Genomic DNA, 12984 nt, shown 5'->3' on the forward strand with positions numbered 1-12984 from the left:
ATTCAAGCTGTCCAACGTTTTCGTCACTACATTTTACTACGTAAAACTACGGTAATTTCGGATTGCAACCCTATGATCTACATTTTGATCAAACAATTGCTAGGGGGCAAGTACTCTAAATGGATCGTTATCCTGCAGGAGTTCGACTTGGAGTTTGAGAAATCTAAGTCTAAGAAATCTTTAGTTTTTGCAGAGTTAATGTGTGACTTCCCACGTGCTGACACAGAAACTGTGGCAGAGGAGCCCATTGCGGACGAATCTTTGTTTCTAATCAGCACTTTAGATCCGTGGTATGGGGATATCATCGTCTATCTCCAAACCCAATCCTTTCGGCCGGAAATTTCAAGGTCGGAACGTCAGAAAATTCGCTTCCAGTCCCAACAATTCAAAATTATTGGAGATACTCTTTATCGCCATGGGGCGGACTCTATTTTTCGACGTTGCTTAACTCACGAAGAAGCTGAAAGGGTTCTAAATGACTGTCACTCTGGAGCATGTGGCGGTCATATGTCTGGGTATGCCACAGCCCAAAAGATATTGCGTGCTGGCTATTTCTGGCCGTCCTTGTTTAAAGATTGTATTACGGCGGTCCGAAAATGCCACAACTGCCAGATTTTTTATCGTAAGATGCGCGCTCCACCTGCTCCTCTCCACCCTATAATTGCCGTTGGTCCTTTTGCCAAATGGGGTATCGATTTTATTACATGTAACCCTCACTCAGCCGGGGGGCATGCGTATATCATCCTTGCAGTAGATTATTTTACTAAGTGGGCCGAGGCGATGCCTACATTCGAGGCAGATGGCAAGACAGCTGCAATTTTCGTGTTCAATCATATAATTGCTAGGTTTGGTGTCCCACAAGCAATAATCACTGATCATGGGCGTCATTTTCGAAACGTTATGATGACCGAACTTACAGGCCAATTTGGTTTACGTCACGATAGTTCAACTCCTTATTATCCACAAGCGAATGGTCTGGTTGAGTCCATCAACAAAGTTTTAGTTATCATGATCCGACGAATCATTGGGATTCATCAGTTTAATTGGAACAAAATGCATTTTTCAGCGCTTTGGGCGTACCGAACTTCAGTAAAAACATCAACAGGGTTCACTCCTTTCCAACTAGTCTATGGTTTGGAAGCTATGTTACCCATTGAGTGCGAAATCCCGTCACTGCAAATGGCCATCGAGTTACTTCCAGCTACTTCCGAAGAGGAAAATCGTTTGTTATACTTAGCTCAATTAGATGAGAATCGACGTGATGCTGCATTGGCGATCGAGACTCACGCAAAACGTATGAAAGCTCAGTATGATCGGAATGTGACCCCTCGAAATTTTTCGGAAGGAGACCTAGTGTTATTGTATGATCAAGCTAATGATAAATTAGGCATTGGGAAATTCATTCCTATGTGGCATGGTCCCTATATTGTTAAGCGAAAGCTAGCAAAAGGGGCCTATGAATTGGTAGACTTTGATGGGGACTCTTTGGGTAAACCCAGAAATGGCCTTTACTTGAAGAGGTACTATGCTTAAACAAATGGGGTATGGAGATTTTTAGTTAGGATAGTTTTTCTTTCTAGCTAGTGTGTTTTAGTTTACAAAGTGTGCTTAGTTTAGAGAGTGTTTTTCCGTCATTATTCCTGCTTATCTTGGTTTTACTCTTGATATTGCAGATTTCGATGCCTCTCCAAACATACATTGGATTTGCTGATGGTGCTTGTCGTAATACACAGAACATCTCTTCCGCAGCTTGGGTTATCTATTCGCCCTCTGACGAGTTAGTTTCTATGCATGGGGTAAGCCTTGGTCAAACAACAAACAACATTGCAGAGTATAGTGCAGTGATTGAGTTATTATCTGAATCTATTTCATTTTGGATTCGGAGTTTGATAGTGAGGTTGGATTCTGAACTCGTTGTATTACAGCTTAATAGAGTGTATGCCATTAGAAATCCAGTGTTATTAAGATTATTTTTGAGAGTGCGTCTCTTGGAACGTGAGTTTGATTACATTGAATATCAGCATATTCCAAGGTCTTTAAATACATTAGCAGATGCAATTGCTTCTCGAATGTTAAATAGACATTTGCAATAATCATACATGTAAATTTAAAACCATTCCATAATATGATTTACAAGATAAGCCAGTAATAGTGTTATATATATAGGAGTGTGTCAAAAAATACATCGTCTTCGATCATAGGTTGAAAAACACCTTATGATCGGCAAAAATGATAAGTACAAAAAACAAAAATGTCACATGTGCCCACAAAAATCATCCTATCACTGGTGATGATCTCTATAAGAAACCACTGCTCGGGCCACCTTACAAAGGAACCTCCTAAAAGGTCCCGGGACTCCAATCACATAGCGCTGAAGTCGACGAGGAATGTCGTCTATAGTGGTCTCAGGAATATCCCCTGTCAACCGCTCAAGATGACCCTCCAACTCGGCCAAAACCTCTGCTGATTCATCCTATGGGGCTGGCGCGGGTGCAACTGGTTGCCTCCTCTCGAAAGGCCAGAGAGCAGCTGGTCACTGTGGACCCACATCTGCATTTGAAATTTTTACTATCAGTTTTGAGACGATGAAAAATATATAAAAAAAATATTAAAATAGGAAAAGTTGAAAAGGATTTTACCTGATTCGTCCCACTGCTCTCCTGGTGGAAGAGCCATGTCTGGGTCACGACGGAAATCTATCCCAGCGTAAGGGAAATCCTGAATGCAAAAGACCTGGTTTTCCAACCATTAGAAATACTCAGGTTTGAACCGAGCAACTTCTGTCCTCTCGTCCAGGTGACGGGCCATGACTGCGACCCATTGCATCAGTTTGGGCTCTCGAGGAAGCCCAGCTCCAACAGTAAGATGCTGTGGGATCAGCATAGGAACCCTCTCTAGGCCAAAACTCACGACCAAAGCCCCATAACCAAAGGTCTTTAGTCGTCCGCTCTTGGCCCTGGTCAGTTGGCCTTTCACATTGGCCAGCACAGCATTGCACTAGCTAAAGATGGTGCCTCGAAAGCAATCGACTGCCATACGCATCTAGGATTCGGTGGCAACATGTAATGCGGCAGCTCCGCAAAGTCTGGTGATGGTAAACGCAAACACCATGAGCTCAGGACGGCATATGGTCTTTATGTCTATCCCTTTGTCTTTAGCCTGGCTGTTGCAGTACTCTAACCGGAGGCTATCGACAGACTGGCCACCTGGCCTAGTCCTGAATAGAGTCAAGTCCTCGCCTCTCTTAGGCAAACCAGTCAAGAAATAAATGTCCTCCGGCTCGATTTGGAGCCGGTGCCCGCCAATGAAAAAGCACTGGTCCTGTATGCTCCATCTGTCAACCAGCCACTGCAAAAAATCTACCTGAGCCCTCATGCCAGGAATGGTCCAGAATTTGTACAGTCCGCACGCCCTCAAAGCATCAAGTGAAGGCTGATGGTTCCATGCGGCAGTATCCACGTCCTCATGCTCTCGTTCACGCCAATCTAGCATGATGTACTCTCTGCATCAAGGACAAAGATTAATTAGATTGCTAGAAAACATTTTGATTGGTCCATTTTTGAGAAATTTTGGGTTCAAAACCCTTGCTGCAGGGTGCGCACCCTCCATGTTAGACACAGTGCGTGGGTCCACACTTTGTCTACACGGAAGGTGCAGACACCGAGCTTTTTCCCAATGGAGAAAAAGTCAGGGTCCGCGGGTCCGCAATGGTAAACCTGCGGACCCCCGCGCGCGGGTTTTGCGCTTAGAAACCCTCCCAAAAAATGAAATAAGGGACTAAATCAAAAAACTAAACGGTTGAAAATGAAGAGTAGGATAATGTGGATTACCTGGAGAAGACGGCGCTCGATTCCGACAGTTGGATTTTCCACAATCTTCATAGGAAGTTTTCTAAGCAAGAGCACTATTTTCTCACCCAAACTCGAACAGTAAAAATGAATTGACAAAGGCCCTTTTTATAAGTTTTTTGAGTAAATAAATCGAAAATTTGTTTATGTTTCACTTTGAAAAGGTATTTTGCAACGCTTTTATCCATTTCAAACAGGTATGAGTAATGTTTGTGTTTCTGTGCAGAATAAAGGATTATTTAGGCGAAATCTATCATTTTCAACGAAAAAACAAGTAGAGTCATCTTTAAGCCCTTTTCTGACTCCTAAAATATGAAAAGATTGCCAAGCGTTTCTTTTACACTCGTTAAAATGGAATTAAAAGACGGTCCACTTACAGCTCTTTTCCAACTGTAAAAACATGAAAAGATTGCCGGATTTTTGTCGTTTCAAATTCGATATTGGTTATAAAACGACGTGTCTTTGATCGCTTTTTTACTTTTTCGGATCAGTGACACTAATAACGAAAAGTACTCCTTGGTCGTAAAACATCAAGCGGTTCTCTCAAGTATTATTTTATACTTTTTCGGACTTGGGAGACACAAATTTACGAAAAAGGTCAACCCTGGAGTCTTCTTAAGTTTTTTCAGACTCTCTAAAATTGAAAAACGCCGAGTTTCTCCTATACTGGACTCGTTAAAATTTCACAGTAAAGGACCTGTTCAATCACAAACAGGAATGAACCACTCCTTCTTAGGGTTCGAATCTAAACTAAGTTGGACTCATCCGAAGGATGAGCTTATAATCAAGCAAATGTTATCCTCCTCAAGCTTGTCAAAAATAAAGAGGTACTTGCCAGAAATGGTGGGGGAAAAGAGAGAAAAATAAGTCTGTTTGTCATACTTTATAACCACTCTTGAACACGACACTTTTATTCACCTGGGTTGGGAAATCCTTTGCCTAACAGTTGATCAAACCACATTGAAAGTCTTCAGCCGGTTTCTGGGTATTAACTTTGGGTCAATTTTCACCAAGCCATCTGTCGTGTCGTTATGTGTTCAAGAGGTCACTGCCAATAAGCCATTCATCTGCAAAATATCTGTCATCCATCTTGACCATCCCTGAGTCAGTCCTTGCAACTAAATTTCTTCAACTTGATCTATGATTTCGTGTTGTGGGCTTGCCTACGACGGATCGCTTTCTATCGACATCAGCTCATTATCTAGAAAGATGATCTAGAAATCATCAGTACCTTGACATCTGCATGCCTCAATGGTAGGTTTCTTGCCTTTGACGACAGTTTACATCATTGAATTTCGATCGAAGGATTCCATGATATGTTTGACATCAACACATTTACTCACATCTCATGGATTGTACTGGGTACTTTGAGAGCCATTGACATCACTGGTGGTTTCTCTCACACTTGTTAACAGTTTACATCATTGACTGGTAATCAAGTGGTTTCTACCATGTTCAACATCAACACATTTATTCACATGGATAGAATCGTACTATTTCGGGAAGTAGAAATGAAGACCCTGGATCTAGTTTCCACCATCCAGGCTACGAGGAATTTTGTATTCATTATGTTGTGGAATATTCATAAACAGATGGCTGCATCCATACTGTGTTCACACGAGTCTATACTTATGATGTTTTACAAGATCATTCCTATATCAGAGCAGTAGATAGGTTTCTAGTTAGTTTTGATCTGAGTATGGGAATGCCTACCTCAGCGATGATATGATCTCATATATATATCTTGCATTGAATGTTTTTACAGGTTCCAACCGGTCTCTCCACAAGATAATCCTCGAAATGATAAAGTACTTCACTCTTCCTATATGATAAATGAAATCCTCATCTATTACAGACTTCACACTTTAGGGGGCTATCTGTTACACAAAAATATCGTCACCTTGATTATTTGCAGTCAGTATGGGTCTATATTGTATTGTCCTCCTAAGCAAGTCTAAGACCTCAACTCTTCAAATCAAGCTTTAGAAGTGGGAGAAAGACATTAAATATCAATGTAACTCTGGTTCCGCACTTTCTCTCATGGTCACCTGTGGTCCCGCACCTTCTGTGTACAAAAGCTGCGTACCTACCCGCTCTGTTCCTAACGGTGTAGGTGCGGACCCCTGTGAAAGTCAAAAGGCGCAAGTTTTATCTTAAAAAAAACTCACTTTGGGTTAATTCTAGAGTTTTCTAGAAGGACTTTTGATGTGGATTGTTCACTCTGAGGTGGTTCATGCATCCCAGAAGAGAAGGAGTTAATCCCTTGACTAAAGGAGCTATCCCTTTGAAGGAGGGCTTTATCCCTTTGAAGGAGGACCTAGTAACTTCCATCCATTACACTATAAATATAGGCATTGGGGTGAGGACTAGGGAGGTTAGAAGCTGAACATTTTGAGGGTAAATGCTGGTGAAATTGAGACTCTTTGGTTGAGCTTGAGAGGAGAGATCACATACCTCTTGGTTCCATTGGAGAGTGAGTGAAACTTGTCAAAGTAGAGGAGACATCTTGTTGGACCCTGGGAGGAGCTTGTACAGCGTCAAGGCAAAGGTTGTAAGGTTCTTCTTCTTTTGAATTAATACAATCAAACTCATTTTTCTCAACAAGTATCTTATGTTATTTGTTTCATGGACTCCTTGACTTTCATGTTAAATATGTTTTATGCAATTGGCTTTTCAGGTGCTATTTAATTTGTTTGCCTTGTTTGTGTTTGCAGATTCGCGAAAAGGAGCTCATTTGGATCAAAGGATCGAGGGCATCCACAAGTTTGCGTTGGACCAAAGGTAGGCCCTAAAAACACTTGTTTGCTATTGTTTATTAAAGCATATTTAGAGAAAGATAGTGTCTGGTTGGTTTGCTTGTCGTTAGGTCTTCTTTAGATTCTAGGAAGGTCTATCTTGTCCGCAAGATCGACACATTCCGTGCTACAGGATGGTAAATTTTGGAGTTGAAGCCCGAAGAGAAGGCCTAAGCTTCATAAGTTTCACTTTCATAATATCAATAAAGCAGCAAAGTCAAAGGAAAAATTGCAGAGTAAAATCACAGTAATTCAGAAGGCCAATGATCTACTAGTTCTTGACATTTCATCAAGAAATGCCATCCCCAAGTGGAGTCACTTTTATGTTCCTATACCAATAGGAGTCATAATTTTTGAATGGCTGAGGTCAAATTTGTAATATGTACATACCTTTTCTTTCTGCAAATGTTTTCCATATTCAAAAAATCAAAAAAAATTTAAAAAAATGTAAAGAGGGTATGTCCTAAAAGAAAAATCAAAGGACAAAAAGAATGAAAAAGGTCAAAAAAGATGAAAAATGAACCCCAAGAAAAAAGGAAAAAGACCATGAAAGTGTGCAAGTCAAAATGCCACTACCATTTACTTTGATGCAAAATAAAAAGATTATATGCAGCTTGTTACCTTTGCCACAATCCGTGAATAGTCAAAATGTTTAAACTTGGCTATTTCATGCTTTCAATTTCATATTTATAGATAGAGAATAAAATTTGACCAAACTGTTTAATCTTGGCAGATAAGTAGATAGGAAGAGTAAATAAAAGAAGCTCAACTATTTAATCTGAGCCCTTAGATGTAATAAGGATAGACTTAGATAGATTACTTTTGTAAAAGAAAAGAAAATGTTTTGATAAGGTTTTGCCAGCTTAAGTGCACCCTAATAAAGAGTAGGAAAAATGGTAGGATGAGTAGATGGGTAAGTAGTTGCATGGTTGCTGAATTGTGATGATTGATTAGATAAAATCATATCATTTACCTTCGTCATCAAATTTCTAAAGTATGGATGATAATTGAGCATTTACACAAAGTCAAGTGATTAATTTCCCCATTCATTTCACTCTTAATTTTACTAATTTCCCGTAAGTAAAGTCTAAAGTACCTAAAACCTTAAGTTAAAGGGGCTCAGAGCATTTCTCTGACTTATGGAGGGACCGGACCCTTGGCCCAATAACTTATAGGTCCCAAGTACTAAAAATCCCCTCATAAATATTCACCCCTTTCAATTAATTCATTTTCTCCTAAAAAATCCCTTTTCCTAAGGTAAAAGCACCATTTTCCTAGGGAAAGTAATCACCCCCAAGCAAACCCCTTTTTCACAAAAACCCACAAATGCGCATTTAGTCTAAGTTATAATGCTCTATGTGAAAAATAAATAAATTTCAAAACACATTATACTTAGCGCACGTCTTTTTTCCGCCTTCATTTCATATTAACTTCTAACTATATTTATTAAATCCCAAAAGTACCCCTTTCCCGTATACTTTATTAAAGACCCCTATGTTAATATCTCGCCCCTAAGTTTGAAACATAAACTTTATTAGTGAATAATTAATGGGTTAATTAAGTTGATCAAAAAGTAATTAATAACCAAGACCCACTGCCGAATAAAAGAGATTAATTAATCGATCTGCAGTTAATTAATAATCGACCCCGCCAATGAAATCACTCCCGACGTCATTAAACCTCCATAATCCTTCATTAATTAAATCCTGCCACATTAAAACCCCGTCGAGCCCCTCCATTAAACTTCATATCAAATCATCACCCCGATCACCGTACAATCTAACCCCTTTTGATCTAGTGGTCGACGCTGATATCGGGTGGCCTCCAAAGGCCCACCTTTACATGCTTGATATGGGTGGTTTCACTATTCACCCTACTACTACATGGCGCCCAATGAATGGCATCAGGCGGCCTCCCCCCAAAACCACTTTAGCCCAAAAGCAGTGCGATACAATCCCACTTACCGCCTCCCGCTAAATGAAAAAATGTCGCAACCCCCGCTTAACACCAAGTGTCATTTTCCCAGTGTACCCGCCAAAATAGTTGACTTTACGAATATAACTAAAAAACTTATTGTTATTTGTTTTATCGTGAAAAAGACTGCTCAGACCTCCATGCAAGCACCAGAGTACGTGCAACCGTCAACCCACGTCCAACTGCCAACCTGCTGAAACTCCAGACCACCTTTCAGTCGCATACACTTCCTGCAAACCGTGCACAGTCACCATTACTCCGTTCAAAGCCAAAATTAGGTATTTACCCAAATTCCCTGAGAAACCCTGTTTTATTCCCAAACCTGGACTCAATTACTTCAAATTACTAAGTAATTCAGTGAAATAGTTGCCCAATGACTCCAAAATACTCTGAATTAGACCAATTTCCCCCAATTTCACTGAAAACCATTCACCCCCATCCTTGAATCCATAAGAACCAAGGATGTCTGCTCCAATTGCATTAAACATTCTATCAATTTCTACTCCTCACAGGGATTTAGACCATCTCCCACTGGCAGATAAAGATTTTTAGATTAAAGATACCTATGTCCAAGAATCCCCTTTGAAACTATGCTACAGGTACAGAGACCAGTACCTGAACCATGCAGACTACATAGGACTTTGGGAGTCAGGTTTACCCAAGTACCAATTCCCCAGAGTTCATATCTTCCCAAATATTATCCATTACTGCCGTATGAACTATATTCCCAGCCAAGGGGCAGTTATGACCCCCGACCATTCTGTATTGTTTACCATCACTGTTGAGTCCATAAATGAAATGCTGCAATTACAACCAAGCCAAAGCTTGACCCCTCTTTCTGTTGGAGATTTTCTTAACAGATACCCTACACTTTCCTAATAAAACTTTCTCGGTTATTCCAGATCTTCATTAGGGAAGAGAAATACATTCCAAAGGACCCTCCCCCTTACATGTGGATTATATTTTCTGATCTTGGTTGAGACATCATAGAAATGATATCCAGTGTTTTAGGCCATACTACAAGTTAATTTGTTGATGATATTATCATAGCCTTTATGTCCATTTACTCTCCTAGACAGCCCCCTACCATCATGTTTGACTATGCTAAGTTCATTGCTGATAAGATGCATGATCAATTCATGAGAATGGATAATGAAAGAGTGTTCAAACATTCTTCAGTTTTATATAATATTTTCCTATATTATCAAGCTGACAAATTCCCAATCACACTCCAGAAGCTTGATACCAGAGGCAACCCTAGATCGGTAGTCTTCTAGATTTCATTAATCCACCTCTATGACTCTCAATATTCTTATACTGATTTCATAGATCTCTATGTGCACCCAGTGGCAACTATGTTACTAGGAAGCCCTCCCCCCAGAATCAGTGCAGATATCTGGAGGGTCCTACAATTGTCCAAACAATATAGAGTGGGGGATTGGTACTTGTACCAAAACCACATTAAAATCAGAATATATGGATGTGAGCTGGCTCCCTACACACTGCCCAGATACCTCCCTATGAGATTGTTTGCTCTGGCGTACTACAAGCAAATTATCAATTCAGATGAGGTCCATTTTGTGAAGGCCAAGAAGAAAGCTCAACTTAGGATAAAAAATCAGCTTGGCCCCTTCATATGTAACAGTAGGGAAGCAAGAAAGGAATTAGAGGAAATCCTCCAAAGGCTGAAACTGAAACAAAGTTTTATCTGGAGATATGACCCTTTAGATTTTATTTGCAATAGGAGACAAAAGAACAAATTATCTCCTTACATCTACCACAGAATTCTTGAAATTGAACAGTATGCTAATCAACTAGAATGGGTGGAAAAAACTTTGGTAGAATGAGATACCACAGAAGTTGTTGTCAATAATGTATTGATTGATTTAGAAAGAAGACTTGATGAAGATTCATTTGTACAGGTGCCAGGAGAGTCCCAATCTCAAAGGGAATCAAAGAGACACAGTGGGCAAACAATAGAATAAGGACCATCAAAGCAGCCAGAACCATCAGAGCAGCCAGAGGAATCAGAACAGCCAGAGATATCAGAAGAACTTGCTCAACTAGAACATATCTGAGAAATCCTCCTATTTTACAGACTCCTCTAAATGAGGAAAGGTATCCTAAAAGAGATAGAGAGGAGACCACTCCTTCTAGCAAACTTGTTTCCCAAACTTATGTCAAGAGGCAAAGGTTGAATCCATTTTTAGAACAGGAGTTTAATGAAGAAACAACAGGAACTGCAGGTACAGAAAGAGTAGAAAGAAGGCAGACCACTCCCCCAAGAGGTACACAAGAACCCTCCACCTCACATGCTCAAATGCTAGAGAGACAACAGAGTATGGAAGTATCCTCCTTCAGATCTCCAAGTGGCTAGAGTCAAGACATTAGAGAGAAGTATAAAAAAATAAAGGCCAGAAATGAGAAATTGAAGGCCCAAAGCTATGCACATTACCTAAGAATGGCTCCTACTAATCAGTCAAGGCTAATGTCAGCCTTTGATGTGAAAGAAGGAAAAATGCAGATGACTTTTATGAAGCCTACTACACAGCAGCCTAGGACAATTGTAGATTACCTGAAAACAGACTTTAAAGTATTGGCAAAGGATATCCATCCTATTGACCAAATAGAATTACATAAGCAAACTGGGGAAATGGTATATTCCACTTTGACCAGTAAGGCTATTACAGCTCACTAACTCCAAAATTCGTTGAATAATATATCAATGCAATTCCAGTTAGAGAAGGCCTCTTCCCAGGACAAAGATACCAGAATAAAGTCCTTAGAGGACTTAGTAATAGAACTGGGCCATGATCCCAAAGATGTGAAAGCTACAGAAAAGCTTATTAAAAATAAAAATGATGACGTAGCTGCACTGAAGAAGCAGCTCAAAATTCCTCCTCTACATCATCCTAAGACAGCTGAAGTATTGGAAACTCAGAAAGAGGAAGAGCTTATGGACTTAGTCCTTAAGCTGAATGAAAAGTTAAAATAAACTGAGAAAGAACTAGATAATTTGATACAGTCTAAACAAAGTGAGTTGGCCACAACTCCTCAGACTGTAATTCCTACAGTTTCTATAGTAGTACCCTCCACATTGGTTACTTCATTAGCACCAACAGTTCCACCAGCTACTGCTCTGCCAGTTACATGTACATCAACAAGCACAGGGACATCAACAGAAAAGACAGCTGAATTGGTAAAGGCCATGGAAGAAATGACCATCCAGGCTACTGAGCTCAAAAAACTTAGAGAACAAGTGTCAAGTTTGGAAACTAATTGCAAACTTGCATAGATACAATAGAAGGAAGAAACTCAAAAGAATCAAAGAAGGGAGAAAGAATAAAAGTCCTTGAAAAGGACTTGACATTGCAACAACCACTAGGAGACATGAAGGAAATTCTTTGGGCCAACATCATTGATTCCATCAATGATGTTTGGCCTTCTATTCAAGTAATTTTTGAACAAACTGAGCTAGTAAAAGTGGCTACATAAGCAATCCACAAAACAATGGAAGAATTGGGAAATAAGCCTAAAGAATCCGGCCAATTGATAACATTCCTAAACAACAGAAACAAGAATCATCTTGATGAACTTGAAATAGAAGATAGAATAGGAATGATCATAGAAATCAAGAAGGTTCTCACTAAAAGGAACCTTATGCTCAGTCTTGAGAAAAAATGCCAGAGTATCCAAGCAGACATTTATAGATTTATGACAAAGTATGGTATTTTAAGAGAAAAGGACTCCCTAGTCCCATGGTAATACATGACAAGCTGATGACCCAAGATGATTATATTGAAAGACTAAATAAGCTGACCAGAAGCCAAGCTAGTATTTTAGGGGTAAAATCTTTGATCACTGGAAAGGTATTATATGATAGTTTGGAAAATCTGTTTTTCATAGAGCACGAGGTAAAGCACTTGTTTTCCAGTAGAGCAAATTTTGCCAAGTATACAGAAGCTGACGAAATATATAGAAATATGATAAGGATGAAATTACCTGATAGTGAATGGTGGATGAAACTAACAGATTTACTATAAAGTTATTGTAGTAAATCTATATGGTAAAACATGGCTGCCAGGTAAAACAGGTAAGACAGAGTCACAACAGAACATGTAAAGAGTATCAGTAGGTAGAAGATATAAAGTGAATCTAGCACATAAGTATCAAGAAACTGACAGAGCCAAATCCGAATTACAACAACCAACACAGTCACAATAAAAGGGATAGCATGAAGACAGTTCTCCATCTGTCTCTATCTTCATGCTTGAAGATATTTTTGGTTTCCTAGAATAATTCTCATATTGTTATGAGATATTTTATAACAATTTTTGTATAAACACTTCACAAAATGAAGTAATTAG

The 12984-nt window shown here is 39.5% G+C and overlaps 1 pseudogene; it reads right to left on the reverse strand.

Annotated features, from left to right (window-relative positions):
* The window catches only part of LOC149229317 (DNA replication licensing factor MCM7-like), a 101896-nt pseudogene extending 90054 nt beyond the window's left edge, over window positions 1–11842 (reverse strand).
* Window positions 11843–12984: the final 1142 nt, after the last annotated feature.

This window comes from Pinus tabuliformis, chromosome J (genome assembly GCF_031772625.1).
Source record: "Pinus tabuliformis cultivar Carrire ecotype Pingquan chromosome J, CPIR1, whole genome shotgun sequence".
Lineage (NCBI taxonomy): Eukaryota > Viridiplantae > Streptophyta > Pinopsida > Pinales > Pinaceae > Pinus > Pinus tabuliformis.